At 34.9% G+C, this 6,868-nt stretch overlaps 1 pseudogene; it reads left to right on the top strand.

The window, feature by feature from the left end:
• The window catches only part of LOC116001400, a 14,853-nt pseudogene extending 9,625 nt beyond the window's left edge, over nucleotides 1–5,228 (top strand).
• Nucleotides 5,229–6,868: the final 1,640 nt, after the last annotated feature.

Raw genomic sequence — 6,868 nt, 5'->3', positions numbered from 1 at the left:
TAGTGGGAGCATTGTTCTTGGCAAGTCCAAAGTATCAAACTGGAGGAAATATACACGCAGGTGGTCAAATCATAAAAATCACTCAGCTGACCGGTAACAATCATCCCATTTGGTCTGGATCCGCCTGGTCAAGTCAACCACTCGGTGATTCGTATGTGCTACCTTCCTCATCCCCAGCCGTGGAAAACTTGATTGGTCCGTCAACGACCAAGGTATCACCAAGGGAAGACCCATCTCCAAACCATGGAAAAGATGTGAACAAAACCCACTAAATGATCCATCGCTCGACGACCGGAAACAACCAGGACAAACCCGTCTTTAGTGATTATGCTTTCGGTTGTACTCTTTTTCCCTTAGCTAGGTTTTTTCCCAAAGGGTTTTTCTTAGTCTAAGGTTTTTAACGAGGCAACCCGCGTAAATCACGCCCCTCCTGCTCAAATCAAACTTGAGGGGTTCATCACGGATTATCAAGGCATTCAAGCCAGGGAGACTTTGCTCGCAACAAGTTAGCCGCCTGGAGCACATTCTACTTCTCGAACCTGACGACTCTCGCAGATTCAAGAAGTGGGGGACTTGTGATGGGTAAATATGCACATGTACTAGTCAGTCCGTAAATCACCTGTCCGTCGGTCACCCAACCTGTCCGTCAACGGTCACCCAACCGGTCCGTCGACGGTCACCCGGTCCGTCGGCCGCATGATCGGAAGCAACACACCTTGTGGATTGGAGGCTCACGAGCGCAACAGTTGCTTGATGTGACGACCAACAACTTTTCGGGAACAAGGGATCCGTGTTTTCATCACCTCGAGCAACTCAACCACTTCGAGCAAACCGATGCGCATTTTGCGGAGTGACAGCCCATATGCCCTCCACTTGCATATCAGACACCATGTGCATAGTGAATCCACTTTGTATAAAGAGGGGTCATTCCCCTCACTGGAAAGGGAACTCATCAGTACTACACCAATACACTTGTGATTTGCTCATTCGTCTCTCTTGCTCTCTCCTTGTTACTGTTCGTCACCCGTAGAGCGACATAGCTTCTTACCGCTCAGTCGTCAATCGGACCGATTGACCGGCCGAGCGGCATCCTTCACCACACGTAACACACGTATTCGTAGCGTAATCGTAGACCCGTTTACATTTACGCTATCAGGGGCATAGATAAAAAATATTTATGATTCATCATGCACAATTAAAACTTCTAGAAATACATTGATTAGATACTTCATAGAAGTATATTTTCTTTTAAAATATTTTTCATAATTGAATTACAAAATAACTTTTACCACACATAAGACATTAACAGGTGCAATCAACAAGTTTATTTTGAGGTGAATACTTATTACCATTTAAGCTACCTTAGGTAAATTCTTTGTATAATATTATATTATCTACTTCAATTAAAGCATCTACTATATAGATATATATAATGGGGTGGAGTGAGGGTGGGCGGCGACTGCCCCGGCCCATCACCCCCATTGTGAATCTGCCCCGACATATACATAATTTGAATGTCATTTTGAACTAGAGTCCACAATACAAGGTGGATCATTCTGATCATTTTGCCGTTCTAGCTCGTAATATTTATCTTTTAATATGCATTATTTGATTGAATTTTAAAAAAATGTAGATTCTATATTTGAAAACAAAGACAAATTTGATGAAGTGTATGTAACGTTCAATTCTTCTTCACACCATTTACATGAATAAAGAAAGAATAAACAAACATACACGCAATTCCGTGGTTTCCATGTATATAAATAAGGAACATACATGCATATGCAATGTTCATAACACCCAATTTTAATATTCATCTCCTCCCTTCTTCAACACATAATGAGTTTGATAGATGGTGCTGGTGGATGATTCCAAAGGGATCGCATTGATCCAATTCTATCTGTCAACTTTACTATGTTTGATTCTCCGGATCATGCCATCTCTATGGAATTTTCCATCAGTGGCATAGCCTAATACCATATTTTAATTTTATAATGATAAGTATTTATTTGCAATATGGGGCTTGTCAAATCCATGGTGTTATGACAAGGGAAAAAAACTCAGGAAGTCAGCTGCTAATTGCACATTATGGTATTAATTTTTTTTTTTTGGGAAGTACAGGGGAGGGGTGACTCAGGCAGTCTTAAACACCCGCCTCACTGGCTCTTTTAATAAATGCTATCTTCACTTTCTTCAATGGCTCCATCACCTCTATAGGCGGATCAATAAACTCTATGCAATCACATTTTGTCCTCAGGGACATTATGGTATTAATTCATGATGCATATCTTTTGGTTATGATTATGTAACTTGGTTGCATATGACTATATTGGTTCTGTCATAGTACTCAAATACTAATAGCTTTAATTATTTGTTTGGGATCGGAATAGCCCTTAGCGAATTGTATTAGTGATTTTGATCAGCGAATAATCTTAACGATTTTTATCAACAAATTGCCTTAACCATTTGTATAGAAATGTTTAATAAAATTAATTTAGTGTTAAGGTGAATAGGTAAATGACAAAAACCTATTAGGACATAATAATAATAATAATAATAATAATAATAATAATAATAAATATATAAATAAATAAAAAGGCATATGGTAGCTGTGTATGAATTAATCATATTTATAATTCAAGTTTTATACATAGTGGTAAAGAAGAAGAGTTGGTTGTGACTCGTCTATATATCGACATATAGAGGAAACTCAAGGCTCCTAAAGTTTGCTCTCTCATCACATGTGGGAACATTGGATCAAAAAGAAAATATGATACTCAAGCTCGTCCATATAGAAAGCTTTGAGGCTCCATAAACTTACTTTTCTAGGGGCTTGGTTAGTTGGTGGTGTCATGTCGAAACTAAATAGTTAAAAATTTTAAATATTATTTTGGGGCATTTTGGAAAAAATATATATATTTTCTTCAAAAGTTAATTCAAAATGTTGTTATAAATTGAATTTTAGCATTTCACTCTCAAAATGTTGTTCGAAACATTTGATTACCAAACAATTATAATTTTTTTTTTTTTACAATTGGACCCCCAATTTTCGGAGGCCTGTGCAATCACCCTAGGCAGACATGCCCAAGACTGAGGGGCAGCGGAGGTGCAATACTTGTGCATGATCCAATTAGTTCTAGAACCATTTGAAGGCTTTCCTTTGTAACACACCAATGTTTTCTTCATTCCAACGAAGCGTTGCAACACACCAGAAACGACGTTTTTTTTTTCTTTACCAATGGCTCTAATTAATGTGTTCCCACTGGCTATGGTTGTTCTTCACATCTCTTGTGCTAAAGAAGTATCCCTCTCCATCTGAACCACATGAATATAATAAATACTCAAATTAAATATACATTTTTGTTTATAGCATAAATGAATATCAGAAACCAACAAAGCGTGTGTGGCAAATCCCAAAGGATCATATTTGTAAATATTGTCAACGGAGGTGCAATACTTGTGCATGAGGGGCAGCGGAGGTGCAATATTTGTGCATGATTCAATTAGTTCTGGAACCATTTGAAGGCTTTCTTTTGTAATACACTAGAGTTTTCTTCATTCCAACGAGGCGTTTCAGCACCAGCAACGACGATTTTCTTGTCTTTACCGATGGTTATGCTGAATCGGTTCCCACGGTCGTTCTTCACCTCTCTTGTGCTGAAGAAGTACTTCTCTCTATCTGAACCACATGAATATAATAAACACTCAAATTAAATATACATTTTTGTTTACCGGAGAAATGAATATCAGAAACCAACAAAGTGTGCTTGGCAAATCTCAAGGATCATATTAATTTACATATATTGTCAATATCAACGATGACGAAAGCTAGCAAAGGGAAGTTGAGAACTTTGGGGTTTAGGTAATGTAGAACCAACTCTTCATTAGTGAGGTGGAAGCAAAATCTGGGTAGCAACAACCTCAGATTATCAATAAGGCAGCATTTTTTCGATGATGAAAAATAAGACAGTAGATGAGATCTTCTTAAAAAGTCAAATGTTTATTTTTGTGATCCGTGATTGAATAAAATTTACCAAATAGTTGGATAGCTTATTTCTTCTTTATGTCCCAATAAGAAATGGAGAAGCTAACATTTTTTAAAAAGTATAAACGAAAAATGGAAAAAATTTTGTAAATATAAAAAAGTATAAGGATATATTTTTAAGAGTAACTACCCAAAATGGTACCTCGAGTATAGCAAAATTCACAAATTGGTCATTGACTATTGATTGAATCCAATAAAATTCTCAACTATTTAATTTTTACTTGATTTCGTCATACGTTAATTCCTTTGTCTAAAGCCCATCATCTTCAAGGTCATAAGAGTAATTTCACCAATTTTTACCTAATTTGGTCCTCCGTCAATTTCCCATGTTCTCGATCTCTACTTGCCTGTTTATTCTCATGAACAAAGCTAGTTATCTAAAAATCAAATTTTAACCAATTTTCCTCTACTCACATGTTTATTCTAATGAACAAAACTAGTTACCTAAGAATCAAATTTTAACTCATTTTCTTTCAAAGATGGATGACTCAACCCAAGAATTGAACCCCAGATCCGAGATGGAAATTCTCTGGGCAAGCTTTCCCAAAACTCTAATTCCTAAAACTAACTCGGGGCTAGCTTTCGATCACCCTTACCCTCCCATGAAGCTCATGTTCCATCTTAATCCCATGGCTTCAATGAAGGCCATCGATATTCTAGTGTCCTCCAGCAACTACCTTCGTCTTTGGGAAGTTCGTGAAGCTTCCACTGAACCTGTTTCCACGCTCAACAATAACGAAACCAGTAAATATTGTGCCTTATTGACCTCATTCAATCGTAACAAGGTCTAACCACCGAGTATCAATCTTGTATCAATACTTCAAGCATTAATACCACTTGTACCATCTGGGATATCATGAAGGGGGTTGTGAAAACCCAATTGATGGTCCATAATAAAGGGCTTTACCAAGGGGGGGGGGGTCGGATTTAGGTTTTTTGCTTCAGTTTCAGTTGATGGCTCAGCTTGGATCTTCGATTTGAGAGACAAAGAACATCCACAATCATGTACAAGAACCCACAGTAGGACATCCCATATTCCCATTGCTCATATTGGCTTGAACAAGCAAGATTTTAAGGTACATAGCGACAATATTTAAGTAACAAAATTGTAATCTTGGATATAAGGTCCCCTACAATATCGGTGGCTGAGTTGCAGAGGTTAATAGAGAACACGAGGAATTGACGGAGACCAAATTATGTAAAAATTTATGAAATTACTCTTATGACCTCATAAATGACATGTTTTCTTAAGTGTGATCGTCTTTAACCTTTAAATTATGTGCGAAGTGGCAAATTTAGTCCATCAGGAAGTATTGCATAAGAAATATTATATTATTAATCAATAAATAAATAAAAAAGACATATGGTAGTGGTGTATAAACTCATCATATTTAATTCAAATTTTCTACATCAGTGAGAAAGAAAAAAAGTTGGTTATGACTCCTCTATATCGAGGCATATAGAGGAGACTCAAGGCTCCTCAAATTACTCAAGCTCCCATCTATATAGAATAGCTTTGAGGCTCTAGAGGCTGGGTTATGTCGTGTCGAAAATGAATAGATAAAAAAATTTAAATATTATGTTGGGGCATTTTGGAAAAATTTAATATTTTCTCCAAAAGTGAATTCAAAATGCTATTATAAACTGTGTTTTAAATTTTAGCATTTCACTCTAAAAATGTTGTCCAAAACATTTCATTACCAAACTGTAGTTGTTATGCCATAGACCCATGTCAATGTCCACAATTTTAGAACTCTATATTCACAATTTTAGAACTTTATATTCACAATTTTAGAATTCTATGTTCACAATTTTTGAACTGTATGTTAACAATTTTTGAACTATATATTCACAATTTCATAACTCTATGTTCACAATTTCAAAACTCTATGTTCACGATTCCAAAACTCTATGTTCACAATTTCATAACTCTATATTCAATAGTATAACACAATTTTTGAATTTATATAACAACTAGTTTTATACGCGCATTGCGCGAATAGGTTAATGCCCAATGTTTATATTTAAATAAATATTTGAAAGTATATCAATGCAAGATTATATAGGAGAAGTTTATACATGAGTAATTGAATATCGAATTTTTTAATTTTAATATCTAACTCAAAGTATATGAATCCATGATAATATAGAAAATTAATTATAATTATTACTAAAATAAATGTTTGCAACCTTGTAAAATCGATAGTCTAAATATTTGGTCTAAAAATGATAGTCTAAAAATCGATAGTCTAAATATTTGGTCTAAAAATGATAGTCTAAATAAATACTATCTAAATATTTGGTCTAAAAATGATAGTCTAAATAAATACTACTTTTATATTTGGTCTAAAAATGATAGTCTAAATAAATACTACTTTTTTATTTGGTCTAAAAATGATAGTCTAAATAAATACTACTTTTTTTTTGGGAGAAAAAATAAATACTACTTTTAATTTGAATTTTTCTAAGTGTTCTTAATTCTCTTTTGAGTAACATTGTCATTGTCTTCATCTTTACTATTTGTTCTCTTCCTTTTTGTTGGTAGTGTGTTATTTGCAATTCAGTTATTGTTGGTAGCATAGATGACAACGTCATGCAATGAGATTATGATATAGGAGCTATGGATTTTCCTTTAGGTGTTCTGCTTGGGCTTCATTTGGTTCAACCATTATTGTTGAATGAGTTATATATTGTGGATAAAGAAATCTCTAGTTTAAGAAAAAAGATTAAATAAATTAATAAAAATTTGAAATTTTAAAATATTATGTATTCCAAAGATATTAAAGGTAGTTTCTCGCTTGCAATTCGGTTATTGTTGGTAGC

Source organism: Ipomoea triloba, chromosome 13 (genome assembly GCF_003576645.1).
Source record: "Ipomoea triloba cultivar NCNSP0323 chromosome 13, ASM357664v1".
Lineage (NCBI taxonomy): Eukaryota > Viridiplantae > Streptophyta > Magnoliopsida > Solanales > Convolvulaceae > Ipomoea > Ipomoea triloba.
The sequence above is the reverse complement of the archived record's forward strand: the minus strand, read 5'-3'. Positions and strand labels throughout refer to the sequence as shown.